We start from the raw sequence: 21,988 nt of genomic DNA on the forward strand, positions 1-21,988 counted from the left end.
CACCGGAGCCGCTCTCTTGTTCCTGGAGCTTCTTCTGTCTCTTGGCTTTTCACCAGACAGACAGGAGGGAACAACTGTCCAGGACAGCATAGCAGAGCTTCTCTCCTAGCCCAGTCCCCACCCAGCAGGCTCCGCCCACGTCGGCGACCCCTTCCGTCGCGTCCCCGTGGCCTCCTGCTGGCATTCGGTGTATACATTTTGGAACCCCGCTTCCCCCGGCGCTGGAGGTTTTCCTGGCAGTGGACGCGCTCCCCGAAGTGCATCGGGTGGGTTTGGGCAGGATGCCTATTGGCCGCATCTGTCCCGGCACTGCCACTGGGGACAACTCCCGAGTGCAGAAAACGCCTCCCCTCCCCCCCCCAATCCATCACAACTGTCTTCCCACTCCCGGGCTTGGGCACCTCCCGCCAGTGGCCACCGTCTCCAGAGCAACCAGGAGGGGAGGGGTCGGGGCGAGTCTGCTGGGGCGGGGTGAGTGGCGCCTGCGGGCCAGGGCGGCGCTGGGCGTGGCCGGCCCAGCGGGCCGGGGCGCCTGCGCATTTGTCCCGGCTTTGCGGGCGTCAGAGAGCGGGGTACGGCGGCGCGGGAGGCCTAGCGCTTGGCCCTCCCCCTCCCCCACCCCCACCCCGGGCGCCGTCTGGGCGCCCCGAAAGGAGGGGGTCAGGCGGAGGCAGCGGACGGAGCGAGAGGGGGCTTAGATCCCACAGGGCTGTTGGATGCGGCTCTCCCGCTGGCAGGTGTCGGCACTTTTGCTTCCCTCCGCGGTGAGGACCACGTTCTCCTCCCTCTCAGCTGACCTGGGCCGGTCCAACGAACCTGAGCGCAGGTGGTGCACCTGCGCTGGGGCTCAGGTCCCAACCGGCACGGGGCCTGTCCAGAGACATGCAGAAGCCTGTCTCCTGAGCATGCACGCACCCAGTGCCAGGCTCAGCCGCAGCCAAAGTGACAGAAGAAGAGGCATGTGTAGGGAGGCCCCCCTGCAAGCGACTCCCCCCACACACACACACACCCCGTGCAAGAGCACGGATTCCCAAGTAGAGCCCACTGGCAGGCCACTGAGGCCCGGAGCCACCTGCCATCAGCAGCGCAGTCCTGGGTGTCCCCGCAGCCCTCAGGAGCACCAGGGCCTGGGGCTCGATCGACCAGGCAGCTGCGCCTCGGCGAGAAGGCCTATCGGCTTTGGTTTGGAAATCTGGACAGTATCCCCGCGGCATTGCCCGCTCTGGTAGCTTGGAACGGCAATCAATAGGAAAATCACCTGGTTGCGTGGCGTGCTGTGGCAGAGGGAAATGTGCTGAAGATGATGGGTTCTCCCTTTTTTTCCCCCACAAACGGATGGGTACGACTCGAGTCAATGCCCAGACAACCCATACGTCCGCTTTGGACGGTCACGATGGCCGCTTAGAATATACCCGGTCCATGGAACACCTGGACCTGTGAGCCCACTTGACCGCAGCGCCTGCCTCAAGTGAGCAGAAATGATTTCCACGCAAGTGAGTCACCACCCAATAGGTAAGCAGTTTCGTTTTGCGTCCCGCAGCCCCAGAGCCAAGAGAAACACTCGTTGGTTGGTACGGTCCCAAAAAGGAGGGCGAGAGGAGAAAGGGCAGGCTCCTTGCTCAGAGTCGTCGGGGTGCTCTGGGGCCCCTCTCGTCCCAGAAAAGAAACGCAGAGAAAGAGAGGTCATTGACAAGGGAGAGGGAAGACTCTGGGCCTGTCCTCTCCGGGAGACAGGCCTCTGCAGGCCTGGCCGGGAGCCCAGGCCGGAGCCCGCAGGCCACCGGTGGGAAAGGCCGGGGTTCCCCTGACAGAAGCTGGAGGTGACGGCGATGGGAGACAGCATGTCTGTGACCATTGCCGTGGGAGAGACCTGCAGGGCAACGCCGGCCGGCCCTAGCTAGGCCCCCGCTTGAGGAGGCCTCGGGGACTTTGGTTGGCGAGGAAACCCCCGTCTTCAGACGGGTCTGGCAGCCTGGCCCAACCCAGACCCTTGGCCTGGGCCAGGTGAGCTATGGCATGGAGAGGGGGCTCTCCCAGCAGCCCCAGATCTGGCCCAGGGGTCCCTTCCCCCACAGCCCCTTCTGCAAGGGGCCCTGCCCCTCCCCCTGCCTTAGAACTCAGCCCTCTGCCCCCCAGCAAGTGTCAGGAAGGAACTCTTCCTATCCAACAGTGGCCCCTAGCGGTGGAAGCTTTGCCTCTGACTTTGGGCACCGGAGCCGCTCTCTTGTTCCTGGAGCTTCTTCTGTCTCTTGGCTTTTCACCAGACAGACAGGAGGGAACAACTGTCCAGGACAGCATAGCAGAGCTTCTCTCCTAGCCCAGTCCCCACCCAGCAGGCTCCGCCCACGTCGGCGACCCCTTCCGTCGCGTCCCCGTGGCCTCCTGCTGGCATTCGGTGTATACATTTTGGAACCCCGCTTCCCCCGGCGCTGGAGGTTTTCCTGGCAGTGGACGCGCTCCCCGAAGTGCATCGGGTGGGTTTGGGCAGGATGCCTATTGGCCGCATCTGTCCCGGCACTGCCACTGGGGACAACTCCCGAGTGCAGAAAACGCCTCCCCTCCCCCCCCCCCAATCCATCACAACTGTCTTCCCACTCCCGGGCTTGGGCACCTCCCGCCAGTGGCCACCGTCTCCAGAGCAACCAGGAGGGGAGGGGTCGGGGCGAGTCTGCTGGGGCGGGGTGAGTGGCGCCTGCGGGCCAGGGCGGCGCTGGGCGTGGCCGGCCCAGCGGGCCGGGGCGCCTGCGCATTTGTCCCGGCTTTGCGGGCGTCAGAGAGCGGGGTACGGCGGCGCGGGAGGCCTAGCGCTTGGCCCTCCCCCTCCCCCACCCCCACCCCGGGCGCCGTCTGGGCGCCCCGAAAGGAGGGGGTCAGGCGGAGGCAGCGGACGGAGCGAGAGGGGGCTTAGATCCCACAGGGCTGTTGGATGCGGCTCTCCCGCTGGCAGGTGTCGGCACTTTTGCTTCCCTCCGCGGTGAGGACCACGTTCTCCTCCCTCTCAGCTGACCTGGGCCGGTCCAACGAACCTGAGCGCAGGTGGTGCACCTGCGCTGGGGCTCAGGTCCCAACCGGCACGGGGCCTGTCCAGAGACATGCAGAAGCCTGTCTCCTGAGCATGCACGCACCCAGTGCCAGGCTCAGCCGCAGCCAAAGTGACAGAAGAAGAGGCATGTGTAGGGAGGCCCCCCTGCAAGCGACTCCCCCCACACACACACACACCCCGTGCAAGAGCACGGATTCCCAAGTAGAGCCCACTGGCAGGCCACTGAGGCCCGGAGCCACCTGCCATCAGCAGCGCAGTCCTGGGTGTCCCCGCAGCCCTCAGGAGCACCAGGGCCTGGGGCTCGATCGACCAGGCAGCTGCGCCTCGGCGAGAAGGCCTATCGGCTTTGGTTTGGAAATCTGGACAGTATCCCCGCGGCATTGCCCGCTCTGGTAGCTTGGAACGGCAATCAATAGGAAAATCACCTGGTTGCGTGGCGTGCTGTGGCAGAGGGAAATGTGCTGAAGATGATGGGTTCTCCCTTTTTTTCCCCCACAAACGGATGGGTACGACTCGAGTCAATGCCCAGACAACCCATACGTCCGCTTTGGACGGTCACGATGGCCGCTTAGAATATACCCGGTCCATGGAACACCTGGACCTGTGAGCCCACTTGACCGCAGCGCCTGCCTCAAGTGAGCAGAAATGATTTCCACGCAAGTGAGTCACCACCCAATAGGTAAGCAGTTTCGTTTTGCGTCCCGCAGCCCCAGAGCCAAGAGAAACACTCGTTGGTTGGTACGGTCCCAAAAAGGAGGGCGAGAGGAGAAAGGGCAGGCTCCTTGCTCAGAGTCGTCGGGGTGCTCTGGGGCCCCTCTCGTCCCAGAAAAGAAACGCAGAGAAAGAGAGGTCATTGACAAGGGAGAGGGAAGACTCTGGGCCTGTCCTCTCCGGGAGACAGGCCTCTGCAGGCCTGGCCGGGAGCCCAGGCCGGAGCCCGCAGGCCACCGGTGGGAAAGGCCGGGGTTCCCCTGACAGAAGCTGGAGGTGACGGCGATGGGAGACAGCATGTCTGTGACCATTGCCGTGGGAGAGACCTGCAGGGCAACGCCGGCCGGCCCTAGCTAGGCCCCCGCTTGAGGAGGCCTCGGGGACTTTGGTTGGCGAGGAAACCCCCGTCTTCAGACGGGTCTGGCAGCCTGGCCCAACCCAGACCCTTGGCCTGGGCCAGGTGAGCTATGGCATGGAGAGGGGGCTCTCCCAGCAGCCCCAGATCTGGCCCAGGGGTCCCTTCCCCCACAGCCCCTTCTGCAAGGGGCCCTGCCCCTCCCCCTGCCTTAGAACTCAGCCCTCTGCCCCCCAGCAAGTGTCAGCAAGGAACTCTTCCTATCCAACAGTGGCCCCTAGCGGTGGAAGCTTTGCCTCTGACTTTGGGCACCGGAGCCGCTCTCTTGTTCCTGGAGCTTCTTCTGTCTCTTGGCTTTTCACCAGACAGACAGGAGGGAACAACTGTCCAGGACAGCATAGCAGAGCTTCTCTCCTAGCCCAGTCCCCACCCAGCAGGCTCCGCCCACGTCGGCGACCCCTTCCGTCGCGTCCCCGTGGCCTCCTGCTGGCATTCGGTGTATACATTTTGGAACCCCGCTTCCCCCGGCGCTGGAGGTTTTCCTGGCAGTGGACGCGCTCCCCGAAGTGCATCGGGTGGGTTTGGGCAGGATGCCTATTGGCCGCATCTGTCCCGGCACTGCCACTGGGGACAACTCCCGAGTGCAGAAAACGCCTCCCCTCCCCCCCCCAATCCATCACAACTGTCTTCCCACTCCCGGGCTTGGGCACCTCCCGCCAGTGGCCACCGTCTCCAGAGCAACCAGGAGGGGCGGGGTCGGGGCGAGTCTGCCGGGGGCGGGGTGAGTGGCGCCTGCGCGCCAGGGCGGCGCTGGGCGTGGCCGGCCCAGCGGGCCGGGGCGCCTGCGCATTTGTCCCGGCTTTGCGGGCGTCAGAGAGCGGGGTACGGCGGCGCGGGAGGCCTAGCGCTTGGCCCTCCCCCTCCCCCACCCCCACCCCGGGCGCCGTCTGGGCGCCCCGAAAGGAGGGGGTCAGGCGGAGGCAGCGGACGGAGCGAGAGGGGGCTTAGATCCCACAGGGCTGTTGGATGCGGCTCTCCCGCTGGCAGGTGTCGGCACTTTTGCTTCCCTCCGCGGTGAGGACCACGTTCTCCTCCCTCTCAGCTGACCTGGGCCGGTCCAACGAACCTGAGCGCAGGTGGTGCACCTGCGCTGGGGCTCAGGTCCCAACCGGCACGGGGCCTGTCCAGAGACATGCAGAAGCCTGTCTCCTGAGCATGCACGCACCCAGTGCCAGGCTCAGCCGCAGCCAAAGTGACAGAAGAAGAGGCATGTGTAGGGAGGCCCCCCTGCAAGCGACTCCCCCCACACACACACACACCCCGTGCAAGAGCACGGATTCCCAAGTAGAGCCCACTGGCAGGCCACTGAGGCCCGGAGCCACCTGCCATCAGCAGCGCAGTCCTGGGTGTCCCCGCAGCCCTCAGGAGCACCAGGGCCTGGGGCTCGATCGACCAGGCAGCTGCGCCTCGGCGAGAAGGCCTATCGGCTTTGGTTTGGAAATCTGGACAGTATCCCCGCGGCATTGCCCGCTCTGGTAGCTTGGAACGGCAATCAATAGGAAAATCACCTGGTTGCGTGGCGTGCTGTGGCAGAGGGAAATGTGCTGAAGATGATGGGTTCTCCCTTTTTTTCCCCCACAAACGGATGGGTACGACTCGAGTCAATGCCCAGACAACCCATACGTCCGCTTTGGACGGTCACGATGGCCGCTTAGAATATACCCGGTCCATGGAACACCTGGACCTGTGAGCCCACTTGACCGCAGCGCCTGCCTCAAGTGAGCAGAAATGATTTCCACGCAAGTGAGTCACCACCCAATAGGTAAGCAGTTTCGTTTTGCGTCCCGCAGCCCCAGAGCCAAGAGAAACACTCGTTGGTTGGTACGGTCCCAAAAAGGAGGGCGAGAGGAGAAAGGGCAGGCTCCTTGCTCAGAGTCGTCGGGGTGCTCTGGGGCCCCTCTCGTCCCAGAAAAGAAACGCAGAGAAAGAGAGGTCATTGACAAGGGAGAGGGAAGACTCTGGGCCTGTCCTCTCCGGGAGACAGGCCTCTGCAGGCCTGGCCGGGAGCCCAGGCCGGAGCCCGCAGGCCACCGGTGGGAAAGGCCGGGGTTCCCCTGACAGAAGCTGGAGGTGACGGCGATGGGAGACAGCATGTCTGTGACCATTGCCGTGGGAGAGACCTGCAGGGCAACGCCGGCCGGCCCTAGCTAGGCCCCCGCTTGAGGAGGCCTCGGGGACTTTGGTTGGCGAGGAAACCCCCGTCTTCAGACGGGTCTGGCAGCCTGGCCCAACCCAGACCCTTGGCCTGGGCCAGGTGAGCTATGGCATGGAGAGGGGGCTCTCCCAGCAGCCCCAGATCTGGCCCAGGGGTCCCTTCCCCCACAGCCCCTTCTGCAAGGGGCCCTGCCCCTCCCCCTGCCTTAGAACTCAGCCCTCTGCCCCCCAGCAAGTGTCAGCAAGGAACTCTTCCTATCCAACAGTGGCCCCTAGCGGTGGAAGCTTTGCCTCTGACTTTGGGCACCGGAGCCGCTCTCTTGTTCCTGGAGCTTCTTCTGTCTCTTGGCTTTTCACCAGACAGACAGGAGGGAACAACTGTCCAGGACAGCATAGCAGAGCTTCTCTCCTAGCCCAGTCCCCACCCAGCAGGCTCCGCCCACGTCGGCGACCCCTTCCGTCGCGTCCCCGTGGCCTCCTGCTGGCATTCGGTGTATACATTTTGGAACCCCGCTTCCCCCGGCGCTGGAGGTTTTCCTGGCAGTGGACGCGCTCCCCGAAGTGCATCGGGTGGGTTTGGGCAGGATGCCTATTGGCCGCATCTGTCCCGGCACTGCCACTGGGGACAACTCCCGAGTGCAGAAAACGCCTCCCCTCCCCCCCCCAATCCATCACAACTGTCTTCCCACTCCCGGGCTTGGGCACCTCCCGCCAGTGGCCACCGTCTCCAGAGCAACCAGGAGGGGCGGGGTCGGGGCGAGTCTGCCGGGGGCGGGGTGAGTGGCGCCTGCGCGCCAGGGCGGCGCTGGGCGTGGCCGGCCCAGCGGGCCGGGGCGCCTGCGCATTTGTCCCGGCTTTGCGGGCGTCAGAGAGCGGGGTACGGCGGCGCGGGAGGCCTAGCGCTTGGCCCTCCCCCTCCCCCACCCCCACCCCGGGCGCCGTCTGGGCGCCCCGAAAGGAGGGGGTCAGGCGGAGGCAGCGGACGGAGCGAGAGGGGGCTTAGATCCCACAGGGCTGTTGGATGCGGCTCTCCCGCTGGCAGGTGTCGGCACTTTTGCTTCCCTCCGCGGTGAGGACCACGTTCTCCTCCCTCTCAGCTGACCTGGGCCGGTCCAACGAACCTGAGCGCAGGTGGTGCACCTGCGCTGGGGCTCAGGTCCCAACCGGCACGGGGCCTGTCCAGAGACATGCAGAAGCCTGTCTCCTGAGCATGCACGCACCCAGTGCCAGGCTCAGCCGCAGCCAAAGTGACAGAAGAAGAGGCATGTGTAGGGAGGCCCCCCTGCAAGCGACTCCCCCCCCCCACACACACACCCCGTGCAAGAGCACGGATTCCCAAGTAGAGCCCACTGGCAGGCCACTGAGGCCCGGAGCCACCTGCCATCAGCAGCGCAGTCCTGGGTGTCCCCGCAGCCCTCAGGAGCACCAGGGCCTGGGGCTCGATCGACCAGGCAGCTGCGGCTCTGCGAGAAGGCCTATCGGCTTTGGTTTGGAAATCTGGACAGTATCCCCGCGGCATTGCCCGCTCTGGTAGCTTGGAACGGCAATCAATAGGAAAATCACCTGGTTGCGTGGCGTGCTGTGGCAGAGGGAAATGTGCTGAAGATGATGGGTTCTCCCTTTTTTTCCCCCACAAACGGATGGGTACGACTCGAGTCAATGCCCAGACAACCCATACGTCCGCTTTGGACGGTCACGATGGCCGCTTAGAATATACCCGGTCCATGGAACACCTGGACCTGTGAGCCCACTTGACCGCAGCGCCTGCCTCAAGTGAGCAGAAATGATTTCCACGCAAGTGAGTCACCACCCAATAGGTAAGCAGTTTCGTTTTGCGTCCCGCAGCCCCAGAGCCAAGAGAAACACTCGTTGGTTGGTACGGTCCCAAAAAGGAGGGCGAGAGGAGAAAGGGCAGGCTCCTTGCTCAGAGTCGTCGGGGTGCTCTGGGGCCCCTCTCGTCCCAGAAAAGAAACGCAGAGAAAGAGAGGTCATTGACAAGGGAGAGGGAAGACTCTGGGCCTGTCCTCTCCGGGAGACAGGCCTCTGCAGGCCTGGCCGGGAGCCCAGGCCGGAGCCCGCAGGCCACCGGTGGGAAAGGCCGGGGTTCCCCTGACAGAAGCTGGAGGTGACGGCGATGGGAGACAGCATGTCTGTGACCATTGCCGTGGGAGAGACCTGCAGGGCAACGCCGGCCGGCCCTAGCTAGGCCCCCGCTTGAGGAGGCCTCGGGGACTTTGGTTGGCGAGGAAACCCCCGTCTTCAGACGGGTCTGGCAGCCTGGCCCAACCCAGACCCTTGGCCTGGGCCAGGTGAGCTATGGCATGGAGAGGGGGCTCTCCCAGCAGCCCCAGATCTGGCCCAGGGGTCCCTTCCCCCACAGCCCCTTCTGCAAGGGGCCCTGCCCCTCCCCCTGCCTTAGAACTCAGCCCTCTGCCCCCCAGCAAGTGTCAGCAAGGAACTCTTCCTATCCAACAGTGGCCCCTAGCGGTGGAAGCTTTGCCTCTGACTTTGGGCACCGGAGCCGCTCTCTTGTTCCTGGAGCTTCTTCTGTCTCTTGGCTTTTCACCAGACAGACAGGAGGGAACAACTGTCCAGGACAGCATAGCAGAGCTTCTCTCCTAGCCCAGTCCCCACCCAGCAGGCTCCGCCCACGTCGGCGACCCCTTCCGTCGCGTCCCCGTGGCCTCCTGCTGGCATTCGGTGTATACATTTTGGAACCCCGCTTCCCCCGGCGCTGGAGGTTTTCCTGGCAGTGGACGCGCTCCCCGAAGTGCATCGGGTGGGTTTGGGCAGGATGCCTATTGGCCGCATCTGTCCCGGCACTGCCACTGGGGACAACTCCCGAGTGCAGAAAACGCCTCCCCTCCCCCCCCCAATCCATCACAACTGTCTTCCCACTCCCGGGCTTGGGCACCTCCCGCCAGTGGCCACCGTCTCCAGAGCAACCAGGAGGGGCGGGGTCGGGGCGAGTCTGCCGGGGGCGGGGTGAGTGGCGCCTGCGCGCCAGGGCGGCGCTGGGCGTGGCCGGCCCAGCGGGCCGGGGCGCCTGCGCATTTGTCCCGGCTTTGCGGGCGTCAGAGAGCGGGGTACGGCGGCGCGGGAGGCCTAGCGCTTGGCCCTCCCCCTCCCCCACCCCCACCCCGGGCGCCGTCTGGGCGCCCCGAAAGGAGGGGGTCAGGCGGAGGCAGCGGACGGAGCGAGAGGGGGCTTAGATCCCACAGGGCTGTTGGATGCGGCTCTCCCGCTGGCAGGTGTCGGCACTTTTGCTTCCCTCCGCGGTGAGGACCACGTTCTCCTCCCTCTCAGCTGACCTGGGCCGGTCCAACGAACCTGAGCGCAGGTGGTGCACCTGCGCTGGGGCTCAGGTCCCAACCGGCACGGGGCCTGTCCAGAGACATGCAGAAGCCTGTCTCCTGAGCATGCACGCACCCAGTGCCAGGCTCAGCCGCAGCCAAAGTGACAGAAGAAGAGGCATGTGTAGGGAGGCCCCCCTGCAAGCGACTCCCCCCCCACACACACACACCCCGTGCAAGAGCACGGATTCCCAAGTAGAGCCCACTGGCAGGCCACTGAGGCCCGGAGCCACCTGCCATCAGCAGCGCAGTCCTGGGTGTCCCCGCAGCCCTCAGGAGCACCAGGGCCTGGGGCTCGATCGACCAGGCAGCTGCGCCTCGGCGAGAAGGCCTATCGGCTTTGGTTTGGAAATCTGCACAGTATCCCCGCGGCATTGCCCGCTCTGGTAGCTTGGAACGGCAATCAATAGGAAAATCACCTGGTTGCGTGGCGTGCTGTGGCAGAGGGAAATGTGCTGAAGATGATGGGTTCTCCCTTTTTTTCCCCCACAAACGGATGGGTACGACTCGAGTCAATGCCCAGACAACCCATACGTCCGCTTTGGACGGTCACGATGGCCGCTTAGAATATACCCGGTCCATGGAACACCTGGACCTGTGAGCCCACTTGACCGTAGCGCCTGCCTCAAGTGAGCAGAAATGATTTCCACGCAAGTGAGTCACCACCCAATAGGTAAGCAGTTTCGTTTTGCGTCCCGCAGCCCCAGAGCCAAGAGAAACACTCGTTGGTTGGTACGGTCCCAAAAAGGAGGGCGAGAGGAGAAAGGGCAGGCTCCTTGCTCAGAGTCGTCGGGGTGCTCTGGGGCCCCTCTCGTCCCAGAAAAGAAACGCAGAGAAAGAGAGGTCATTGACAAGGGAGAGGGAAGACTCTGGGCCTGTCCTCTCCGGGAGACAGGCCTCTGCAGGCCTGGCCGGGAGCCCAGGCCGGAGCCCGCAGGCCACCGGTGGGAAAGGCCGGGGTTCCCCTGACAGAAGCTGGAGGTGACGGCGATGGGAGACAGCATGTCTGTGACCATTGCCGTGGGAGAGACCTGCAGGGCAACGCCGGCCGGCCCTAGCTAGGCCCCCGCTTGAGGAGGCCTCGGGGACTTTGGTTGGCGAGGAAACCCCCGTCTTCAGACGGGTCTGGCAGCCTGGCCCAACCCAGACCCTTGGCCTGGGCCAGGTGAGCTATGGCATGGAGAGGGGGCTCTCCCAGCAGCCCCAGATCTGGCCCAGGGGTCCCTTCCCCCACAGCCCCTTCTGCAAGGGGCCCTGCCCCTCCCCCTGCCTTAGAACTCAGCCCTCTGCCCCCCAGCAAGTGTCAGCAAGGAACTCTTCCTATCCAACAGTGGCCCCTAGCGGTGGAAGCTTTGCCTCTGACTTTGGGCACCGGAGCCGCTCTCTTGTTCCTGGAGCTTCTTCTGTCTCTTGGCTTTTCACCAGACAGACAGGAGGGAACAACTGTCCAGGACAGCATAGCAGAGCTTCTCTCCTAGCCCAGTCCCCACCCAGCAGGCTCCGCCCACGTCGGCGACCCCTTCCGTCGCGTCCCCGTGGCCTCCTGCTGGCATTCGGTGTATACATTTTGGAACCCCGCTTCCCCCGGCGCTGGAGGTTTTCCTGGCAGTGGACGCGCTCCCCGAAGTGCATCGGGTGGGTTTGGGCAGGATGCCTATTGGCCGCATCTGTCCCAGCACTGCCACTGGGGACAACTCCCGAGTGCAGAAAACGCCTCCCCTCCCCCCCCCAATCCATCACAACTGTCTTCCCACTCCCGGGCTTGGGCACCTCCCGCCAGTGGCCACCGTCTCCAGAGCAACCAGGAGGGGCGGGGTCGGGGCGAGTCTGCCGGGGGCGGGGTGAGTGGCGCCTGCGCGCCAGGGCGGCGCTGGGCGTGGCCGGCCCAGCGGGCCGGGGCGCCTGCGCATTTGTCCCGGCTTTGCGGGCGTCAGAGAGCGGGGTACGGCGGCGCGGGAGGCCTAGCGCTTGGCCCTCCCCCTCCCCCACCCCCACCCCGGGCGCCGTCTGGGCGCCCCGAAAGGAGGGGGTCAGGCGGAGGCAGCGGACGGAGCGAGAGGGGGCTTAGATCCCACAGGGCTGTTGGATGCGGCTCTCCCGCTGGCAGGTGTCGGCACTTTTGCTTCCCTCCGCGGTGAGGACCACGTTCTCCTCCCTCTCAGCTGACCTGGGCCGGTCCAACGAACCTGAGCGCAGGTGGTGCACCTGCGCTGGGGCTCAGGTCCCAACCGGCACGGGGCCTGTCCAGAGACATGCAGAAGCCTGTCTCCTGAGCATGCACGCACCCAGTGCCAGGCTCAGCCGCAGCCAAAGTGACAGAAGAAGAGGCATGTGTAGGGAGGCCCCCCTGCAAGCGACTCCCCCCACACACACACACACCCCGTGCAAGAGCACGGATTCCCAAGTAGAGCCCACTGGCAGGCCACTGAGGCCCGGAGCCACCTGCCATCAGCAGCGCAGTCCTGGGTGTCCCCGCAGCCCTCAGGAGCACCAGGGCCTGGGGCTCGATCGACCAGGCAGCTGCGCCTCGGCGAGAAGGCCTATCGGCTTTGGTTTGGAAATCTGCACAGTATCCCCGCGGCATTGCCCGCTCTGGTAGCTTGGAACGGCAATCAATAGGAAAATCACCTGGTTGCGTGGCGTGCTGTGGCAGAGGGAAATGTGCTGAAGATGATGGGTTCTCCCTTTTTTTCCCCCACAAACGGATGGGTACGACTCGAGTCAATGCCCAGACAACCCATACGTCCGCTTTGGACGGTCACGATGGCCGCTTAGAATATACCCGGTCCATGGAACACCTGGACCTGTGAGCCCACTTGACCGCAGCGCCTGCCTCAAGTGAGCAGAAATGATTTCCACGCAAGTGAGTCACCACCCAATAGGTAAGCAGTTTCGTTTTGCGTCCCGCAGCCCCAGAGCCAAGAGAAACACTCGTTGGTTGGTACGGTCCCAAAAAGGAGGGCGAGAGGAGAAAGGGCAGGCTCCTTGCTCAGAGTCGTCGGGGTGCTCTGGGGCCCCTCTCGTCCCAGAAAAGAAACGCAGAGAAAGAGAGGTCATTGACAAGGGAGAGGGAAGACTCTGGGCCTGTCCTCTCCGGGAGACAGGCCTCTGCAGGCCTGGCCGGGAGCCCAGGCCGGAGCCCGCAGGCCACCGGTGGGAAAGGCCGGGGTTCCCCTGACAGAAGCTGGAGGTGACGGCGATGGGAGACAGCATGTCTGTGACCATTGCCGTGGGAGAGACCTGCAGGGCAACGCCGGCCGGCCCTAGCTAGGCCCCCGCTTGAGGAGGCCTCGGGGACTTTGGTTGGCGAGGAAACCCCCGTCTTCAGACGGGTCTGGCATCCTGGCCCAACCCAGACCCTTGGCCTGGGCCAGGTGAGCTATGGCATGGAGAGGGGGCTCTCCCAGCAGCCCCAGATCTGGCCCAGGGGTCCCTTCCCCCACAGCCCCTTCTGCAAGGGGCCCTGCCCCTTCCCCTGCCTTAGAATTCAGCCCTCTGCCCCCCAGCAAGTGTCAGCAAGGAACTCTTCCTATCCAACAGTGGCCCCTAGCGGTGGAAGCTTTGCCTCTGACTTTGGGCACCGGAGCCGCTCTCTTGTTCCTGGAGCTTCTTCTGTCTCTTGGCTTTTCACCAGACAGACAGGAGGGAACAACTGTCCAGGACAGCATAGCAGAGCTTCTCTCCTAGCCCAGTCCCCACTCAGCAGGCTCCGCCCACGTCGGCGACCCCTTCCGTCGCGTCCCCGTGGCCTCCTGCTGGCATTCGGTGTATACATTTTGGAACCCCGCTTCCCCCGGCGCTGGAGGTTTTCCTGGCAGTGGACGCGCTCCCCGAAGTGCATTGGGTGGGTTTGGGCAGGATGCCTATTGGCCGCATCTGTCCCGGCACTGCCACTGGGGACAACTCCCGAGTGCAGAAAACGCCTCCCCTCCCCCCCCCCCAATCCATCACAACTGTCTTCCCACTCCCGGGCTTGGGCACCTCCCGCCAGTGGCCACCGTCTCCAGAGCAACCAGGAGGGGCGGGGTCGGGGCGAGTCTGCCGGGGGCGGGGTGAGTGGCGCCTGCGCGCCAGGGCGGCGCTGGGCGTGGCCGGCCCAGCGGGCCGGGGCGCCTGCGCATTTGTCCCGGCTTTGCGGGCGTCAGAGAGCGGGGTACGGCGGCGCGGGAGGCCTAGCGCTTGGCCCTCCCCCTCCCCCACCCCCACCCCGGGCGCCGTCTGGGCGCCCCGAAAGGAGGGGGTCAGGCGGAGGCAGCGGGCGGAGCGAGAGGGGGCTTAGATCCCACAGGGCTGTTGGATGTGGCTCTCCCGCTGGCAGGTGTCGGCACTTTTGCTTCCCTCCGCGGTGAGGACCACGTTCTCCTCCCTCTCAGCTGACCTGGGCCGGTCCAACGAACCTGAGCGCAGGTGGTGCACCTGCGCTGGGGCTCAGGTCCCAACCGGCACGGGGCCTGTCCAGAGACATGCAGAAGCCTGTCTCCTGAGCATGCACGCACCCAGTGCCAGGCTCAGCCGCAGCCAAAGTGACAGAAGAAGAGGCATGTGTAGGGAGGCCCCCCTGCAAGCGACTCCCCCCCCACACACACACACCCCGTGCAAGAGCACGGATTCCCAAGTAGAGCCCACTGGCAGGCCACTGAGGCCCGGAGCCACCTGCCATCAGCAGCGCAGTCCTGGGTGTCCCCGCAGCCCTCAGGAGCACCAGGGCCTGGGGCTCGATCGACCAGGCAGCTGCGCCTCGGCGAGAAGGCCTATCGGCTTTGGTTTGGAAATCTGCACAGTATCCCCGCGGCATTGCCCGCTCTGGTAGCTTGGAACGGCAATCAATAGGAAAATCACCTGGTTGCGTGGCGTGCTGTGGCAGAGGGAAATGTGCTGAAGATGATGGGTTCTCCCTTTTTTTCCCCCACAAACGGATGGGTACGACTCGAGTCAATGCCCAGACAACCCATACGTCCGCTTTGGACGGTCACGATGGCCGCTTAGAATATACCCGGTCCATGGAACACCTGGACCTGTGAGCCCACTTGACCGCAGCGCCTGCCTCAAGTGAGCAGAAATGATTTCCACGCAAGTGAGTCACCACCCAATAGGTAAGCAGTTTCGTTTTGCGTCCCGCAGCCCCAGAGCCAAGAGAAACACTCGTTGGTTGGTACGGTCCCAAAAAGGAGGGCGAGAGGAGAAAGGGCAGGCTCCTTGCTCAGAGTCGTCGGGGTGCTCTGGGGCCCCTCTCGTCCCAGAAAAGAAACGCAGAGAAAGAGAGGTCATTGACAAGGGAGAGGGAAGACTCTGGGCCTGTCCTCTCCGGGAGACAGGCCTCTGCAGGCCTGGCTGGGAGCCCAGGCCGGAGCCCGCAGGCCATCGGTGGGAAAGGCCGGGGTTCCCCTGACAGAAGCTGGAGGTGACGGCGATGGGAGACAGCATGTCTGTGACCATTGCCGTGGGAGAGACCTGCAGGGCAACGCCGGCCGGCCCTAGCTAGGCCCCCGCTTGAGGAGGCCTCGGGGACTTTGGTTGGCGAGGAAACCCCCGTCTTCAGACGGGTCTGGCAGCCTGGCCCAACCCAGACCCTTGGCCTGGGCCAGGTGAGCTATGGCATGGAGAGGGGGCTCTCCCAGCAGCCCCAGATCTGGCCCAGGGGTCCCTTCCCCCACAGCCCCTTCTGCAAGGGGCCCTGCCCCTCCCCCTGCCTTAGAACTCAGCCCTCTGCCCCCCAGCAAGTGTCAGCAAGGAACTCTTCCTATCCAACAGTGGCCCCTAGCGGTGGAAGCTTTGCCTCTGACTTTGGGCACCGGAGCCGCTCTCTTGTTCCTGGAGCTTCTTCTGTCTCTTGGCTTTTCACCAGACAGACAGGAGGGAACAACTGTCCAGGACAGCATAGCAGAGCTTCTCTCCTAGCCCAGTCCCCACCCAGCAGGCTCCGCCCACGTCGGCGACCCCTTCCGTCGCGTCCCCGTGGCCTCCTGCTGGCATTCGGTGTATACATTTTGGAACCCCGCTTCCCCCGGCGCTGGAGGTTTTCCTGGCAGTGGACGCGCTCCCCGAAGTGCATCGGGTGGGTTTGGGCAGGATGCCTATTGGCCGCATCTGTCCCGGCACTGCCACTGGGGACAACTCCCGAGTGCAGAAAACGCCTCCCCTCCCCCCCCCAATCCATCACAACTGTCTTCCCACTCCCGGGCTTGGGCACCTCCCGCCAGTGGCCACCGTCTCCAGAGCAACCAGGAGGGGCGGGGTCGGGGCGAGTCTGCCGGGGGCGGGGTGAGTGGCGCCTGCGCGCCAGGGCGGCGCTGGGCGTGGCCGGCCCAGCGGGCCGGGGCGCCTGCGCATTTGTCCCGGCTTTGCGGGCGTCAGAGAGCGGGGTACGGCGGCGCGGGAGGCCTAGCGCTTGGCCCTCCCCCTCCCCCACCCCCACCCCGGGCGCCGTCTGGGCGCCCCGAAAGGAGGGGGTCAGGCGGAGGCAGCGGACGGAGCGAGAGGGGGCTTAGATCCCACAGGGCTGTTGGATGCGGCTCTCCCGCTGGCAGGTGTCGGCACTTTTGCTTCCCTCCGCGGTGAGGACCACGTTCTCCTCCCTCTCAGCTGACCTGGGCCGGTCCAACGAACCTGAGCGCAGGTGGTGCACCTGCGCTGGGGCTCAGGTCCCAACCGGCACGGGGCCTGTCCAGAGACATGCAGAAGCCTGTCTCCTGAGCATGCACGCACCCAGTGCCAGGCTCAGCCGCAGCCAAAGTGACAGAAGAAGAGGCATGTGTAGGGAGGCCCCCCTGCAAGCGACTCCCCCCACACACACACACACCCCGTGCAAGAGCACGGATTCCCAAGTAGAGCCCACTGGCAGGCCACTGAGGCCCGGAGCCACCTGCCATCAGCAGCGCAGTCCTGGGTGTCCCCGCAGCCCTCAGGAGCACCAGGGCCTGGGGCTCGATCGACCAGGCAGCTGCGCCTCGGCGAGAAGGCCTATCGGCTTTGGTTTGGAAATCTGCACAGTATCCCCGCGGCATTGCCCGCTCTGGTAGCTTGGAACGGCAATCAATAGGAAAATCACCTGGTTGCGTGGCGTGCTGTGGCAGAGGGAAATGTGCTGAAGATGATGGGTTCTCCCTTTTTTTCCCCCACAAACGGATGGGTACGACTCGAGTCAATGCCCAGACAACCCATACGTCCGCTTTGGACGGTCACGATGGCCGCTTAGAATATACCCGGTCCATGGAACACCTGGACCTGTGAGCCCACTTGACCGCAGCGCCTGCCTCAAGTGAGCAGAAATGATTTCCACGCAAGTGAGTCACCACCCAATAGGTAAGCAGTTTCGTTTTGCGTCCCGCAGCCCCAGAGCCAAGAGAAACACTCGTTGGTTGGTACGGTCCCAAAAAGGAGGGCGAGAGGAGAAAGGGCAGGCTCCTTGCTCAGAGTCGTCGGGGTGCTCTGGGGCCCCTCTCGTCCCAGAAAAGAAACGCAGAGAAAGAGAGGTCATTGACAAGGGAGAGGGAAGACTCTGGGCCTGTCCTCTCCGGGAGACAGGCCTCTGCAGGCCTGGCCGGGAGCCCAGGCCGGAGCCCGCAGGCCACCGGTGGGAAAGGCCGGGGTTCCCCTGACAGAAGCTGGAGGTGACGGCGATGGGAGACAGCATGTCTGTGACCATTGCCGTGGGAGAGACCTGCAGGGCAACGCCGGCCGGCCCTAGCTAGGCCCCCGCTTGAGGAGGCCTCGGGGACTTTGGTTGGCGAGGAAACCCCCGTCTTCAGACGGGTCTGGCAGCCTGGCCCAACCCAGACCCTTGGCCTGGGCCAGGTGATCTATGGCATGGAGAGGGGGCTCTCCCAGCAGCCCCAGATCTGGCCCAGGGGTCCCTTCCCCCACAGCCCCTTCTGCAAGGGGCCCTGCCCCTCCCCCTGCCTTAGAACTCAGCCCTCTGCCCCCCAGCAAGTGTCAGCAAGGAACTCTTCCTATCCAACAGTGGCCCCTAGCGGTGGAAGCTTTGCCTCTGACTTTGGGCACCGGAGCCGCTCTCTTGTTCCTGGAGCTTCTTCTGTCTCTTGGCTTTTCACCAGACAGACAGGAGGGAACAACTGTCCAGGACAGCATAGCAGAGCTTCTCTCCTAGCCCAGTCCCCACCCAGCAGGCTCCGCCCACGTCGGCGACCCCTTCCGTCGCGTCCCCGTGGCCTCCTGCTGGCATTCGGTGTATACATTTTGGAACCCCGCTTCCCCCGGCGCTGGAGGATTTCCTGGCAGTGGACGCGCTCCCCGAAGTGCATCGGGTGGGTTTGGGCAGGATGCCTATTGGCCGCATCTGTCCCGGCACTGCCACTGGGGACAACTCCCGAGTGCAGAAAACGCCTCCCCTCCCCCCCCCAATCCATCACAACTGTCTTCCCACTCCCGGGCTTGGGCACCTCCCGCCAGTGGCCACCGTCTCCAGAGCAACCAGGAGGGGCGGGGTCGGGGCGAGTCTGCCGGGGGCGGGGTGAGTGGCGCCTGCGCGCCAGGGCGGCGCTGGGCGTGGCCGGCCCAGCGGGCCGGGGCGCCTGCGCATTTGTCCCGGCTTTGCGGGCGTCAGAGAGCGGGGTACGGCGGCGCGGGAGGCCTAGCGCTTGGCCCTCCCCCTCCCCCACCCCCACCCCGGGCGCCGTCTGGGCGCCCCGAAAGGAGGGGGTCAGGCGGAGGCAGCGGACGGAGCGAGAGGGGGCTTAGATCCCACAGGGCTGTTGGATGCGGCTCTCCCGCTGGCAGGTGTCGGCACTTTTGCTTCCCTCCGCGGTGAGGACCACGTTCTCCTCCCTCTCAGCTGACCTGGGCCGGTCCAACGAACCTGAGCGCAGGTGGTGCACCTGCGCTGGGGCTCAGGTCCCAACCGGCACGGGGCCTGTCCAGAGACATGCAGAAGCCTGTCTCCTGAGCATGCACGCACCCAGTGCCAGGCTCAGCCGCAGCCAAAGTGACAGAAGAAGAGGCATGTGTAGGGAGGCCCCCCTGCAAGCGACTCCCCCCACACACACACACACCCCGTGCAAGAGCACGGATTCCCAAGTAGAGCCCACTGGCAGGCCACTGAGGCCCGGAGCCACCTGCCATCAGCAGCGCAGTCCTGGGTGTCCCCGCAGCCCTCAGGAGCACCAGGGCCTGGGGCTCGATCGACCAGGCAGCTGCGCCTCGGCGAGAAGGCCTATCGGCTTTGGTTTGGAAATCTGCACAGTATCCCCGCGGCATTGCCCGCTCTGGTAGCTTGGAACGGCAATCAATAGGAAAATCACCTGGTTGCGTGGCGTGCTGTGGCAGAGGGAAATGTGCTGAAGATGATGGGTTCTCCCTTTTTTTCCCCCACAAACGGATGGGTACGACTCGAGTCAATGCCCAGACAACCCATACGTCCGCTTTGGACGGTCACGATGGCCGCTTAGAATATACCCGGTCCATGGAACACCTGGACCTGTGAGCCCACTTGACCGCAGCGCCTGCCTCAAGTGAGCAGAAATGATTTCCACGCAAGTGAGTCACCACCCAATAGGTAAGCAGTTTCGTTTTGCGTCCCGCAGCCCCAGAGCCGAGAGAAACACTCGTTGGTTGGTACGGTCCCAAAAAGGAGGGCGAGAGGAGAAAGGGCAGGCTCCTTGCTCAGAGTCGTCGGGGTGCTCTGGGGCCCCTCTCGTCCCAGAAAAGAAACGCAGAGAAAGAGAGGTCATTGACAAGGGAGAGGGAAGACTCTGGGCCTGTCCTCTCCGGGAGACAGGCCTCTGCAGGCCTGGCCGGGAGCCCAGGCCGGAGCCCGCAGGCCACCGGTGGGAAAGGCCGGGGTTCCCCTGACAGAAGCTGGAGGTGACGGCGATGGGAGACAGCATGTCTGTGACCATTGCCGTGGGAGAGACCTGCAGGGCAACGCCGGCCGGCCCTAGCTAGGCCCCCGCTTGAGGAGGCCTCGGGGACTTTGGTTGGCGAGGAAACCCCCGTCTTCAGACGGGTCTGGCAGCCTGGCCCAACCCAGACACTTGGCCTGGGCCAGGTGAGCTATGGCATGGAGAGGGGGCTCTCCCAGCAGCCCCAGATCTGGCCCAGGGGTCCCTTCCCCCACAGCCCCTTCTGCAAGGGGCCCTGCCCCTCCCCCTGCCTTAGAACTCAGCCCTCTGCCCCCCAGCAAGTGTCAGCAAGGAACTCTTCCTATCCAACAGTGGCCCCTAGCGGTGGAAGCTTTGCCTCTGACTTTGGGCACCGGAGCCGCTCTCTTGTTCCTGGAGCTTCTTCTGTCTCTTGGCTTTTCACCAGACAGACAGGAGGGAACAACTGTCCAGGACAGCATAGCAGAGCTTCTCTCCTAGCCCAGTCCCCACCCAGCAGGCTCCGCCCACGTCGGCGACCCCTTCCGTCGCGTCCCCGTGGCCTCCTGCTGGCATTCGGTGTATACATTTTGGAACCCCGCTTCCCCCGGCGCTGGAGGTTTTCCTGGCAGTGGACGCGCTCCCCGAAGTGCATCGGGTGGGTTTGGGCAGGATGCCTATTGGCCGCATCTGTCCCGGCACTGCCACTGGGGACAACTCCCGAGTGCAGAAAACGCCTCCCCTCCCCCCCCCAATCCATCACAACTGTCTTCCCACTCCCGGGCTTGGGCACCTCCCGCCAGTGGCCACCGTCTCCAGAGCAACCAGGAGGGGCGGGGTCGGGGCGAGTCTGCCGGGGGCGGGGTGAGTGGCGCCTGCGCGCCAGGGCGGCGCTGGGCGTGGCCGGCCCAGCGGGCCGGGGCGCCTGCGCATTTGTCCCGGCTTTGCGGGCGTCAGAGAGCGGGGTACGGCGGCGCGGGAGGCCTAGCGCTTGGCCCTCCCCCTCCCCCACCCCCACCCCGGGCGCCGTCTGGGCGCCCCGAAAGGAGGGGGTCAGGCGGAGGCAGCGGACGGAGCGAGAGGGGGCTTAGATCCCACAGGGCTGTTGGATGCGGCTCTCCCGCTGCAGGTGTCGGCACTTTTGCTTCCCTCCGCGGTGAGGACCACGTTCTCCTCCCTCTCAGCTGACCTGGGCCGGTCCAACGAACCTGAGCGCAGGTGGTGCACCTGCGCTGGGGCTCAGGTCCCAACCGGCACGGGGCCTGTCCAGAGACATGCAGAAGCCTGTCTCCTGAGCATGCACGCACCCAGTGCCAGGCTCAGCCGCAGCCAAAGTGACAGAAGAAGAGGCATGTGTAGGGAGGCCCCCCTGCAAGCGACTCCCCCCACACACACACACACCCCGTGCAAGAGCACGGATTCCCAAGTAGAGCCCACTGGCAGGCCACTGAGGCCCGGAGCCACCTGCCATCAGCAGCGCAGTCCTGGGTGTCCCCGCAGCCCTCAGGAGCACCAGGGCCTGGGGCTCGATCGACCAGGCAGCTGCGCCTCGGCGAGAAGGCCTATCGGCTTTGGTTTGGAAATCTGGACAGTATCCCCGCGGCATTGCCCGCTCTGGTAGCTTGGAACGGCAATCAATAGGAAAATCACCTGGTTGCGTGGCGTGCTGTGGCAGAGGGAAATGTGCTGAAGATGATGGGTTCTCCCTTTTTTTCCCCCACAAACGGATGGGTACGACTCGAGTCAATGCCCAGACAACCCATACGTCCGCTTTGGACGGTCACGATGGCCGCTTAGAATATACCCGGTCCATGGAACACCTGGACCTGTGAGCCCACTTGACCGCAGCGCCTGCCTCAAGTGAGCAGAAATGATTTCCACGCAAGTGAGTCACCACCCAATAGGTAAGCAGTTTCGTTTTGCGTCCCGCAGCCCCAGAGCCAAGAGAAACACTCGTTGGTTGGTACGGTCCCAAAAAGGAGGGCGAGAGGAGAAAGGGCAGGCTCCTTGCTCAGAGTCGTCGGGGTGCTCTGGGGCCCCTCTCGTCCCAGAAAAGAAACGCAGAGAAAGAGAGGTCATTGACAAGGGAGAGGGAAGACTCTGGGCCTGTCCTCTCCGGGAGACAGGCCTCTGCAGGCCTGGCCGGGAGCCCAGGCCGGAGCCCGCAGGCCACCGGTGGGAAAGGCCGGGGTTCCCCTGACAGAAGCTGGAGGTGACGGCGATGGGAGACAGCATGTCTGTGACCATTGCCGTGGGAGAGACCTGCAGGGCAACGCCGGCCGGCCCTAGCTAGGCCCCCGCTTGAGGAGGCCTCGGGGACTTTGGTTGGCGAGGAAACCCCCGTCTTCAGACGGGTCTGGCAGCCTGGCCCAACCCAGACCCTTGGCCTGGGCCAGGTGAGCTATGGCATGGAGAGGGGGCTCTCCCAGCAGCCCCAGATCTGGCCCAGGGGTCCCTTCCCCCACAGCCCCTTCTGCAAGGGGCCCTGCCCCTCCCC

Source organism: Dasypus novemcinctus (assembly GCF_030445035.2).
Source record: "Dasypus novemcinctus isolate mDasNov1 chromosome 8 unlocalized genomic scaffold, mDasNov1.1.hap2 SUPER_8_unloc_2, whole genome shotgun sequence".
NCBI classification, from domain to species: domain Eukaryota; kingdom Metazoa; phylum Chordata; class Mammalia; order Cingulata; family Dasypodidae; genus Dasypus; species Dasypus novemcinctus.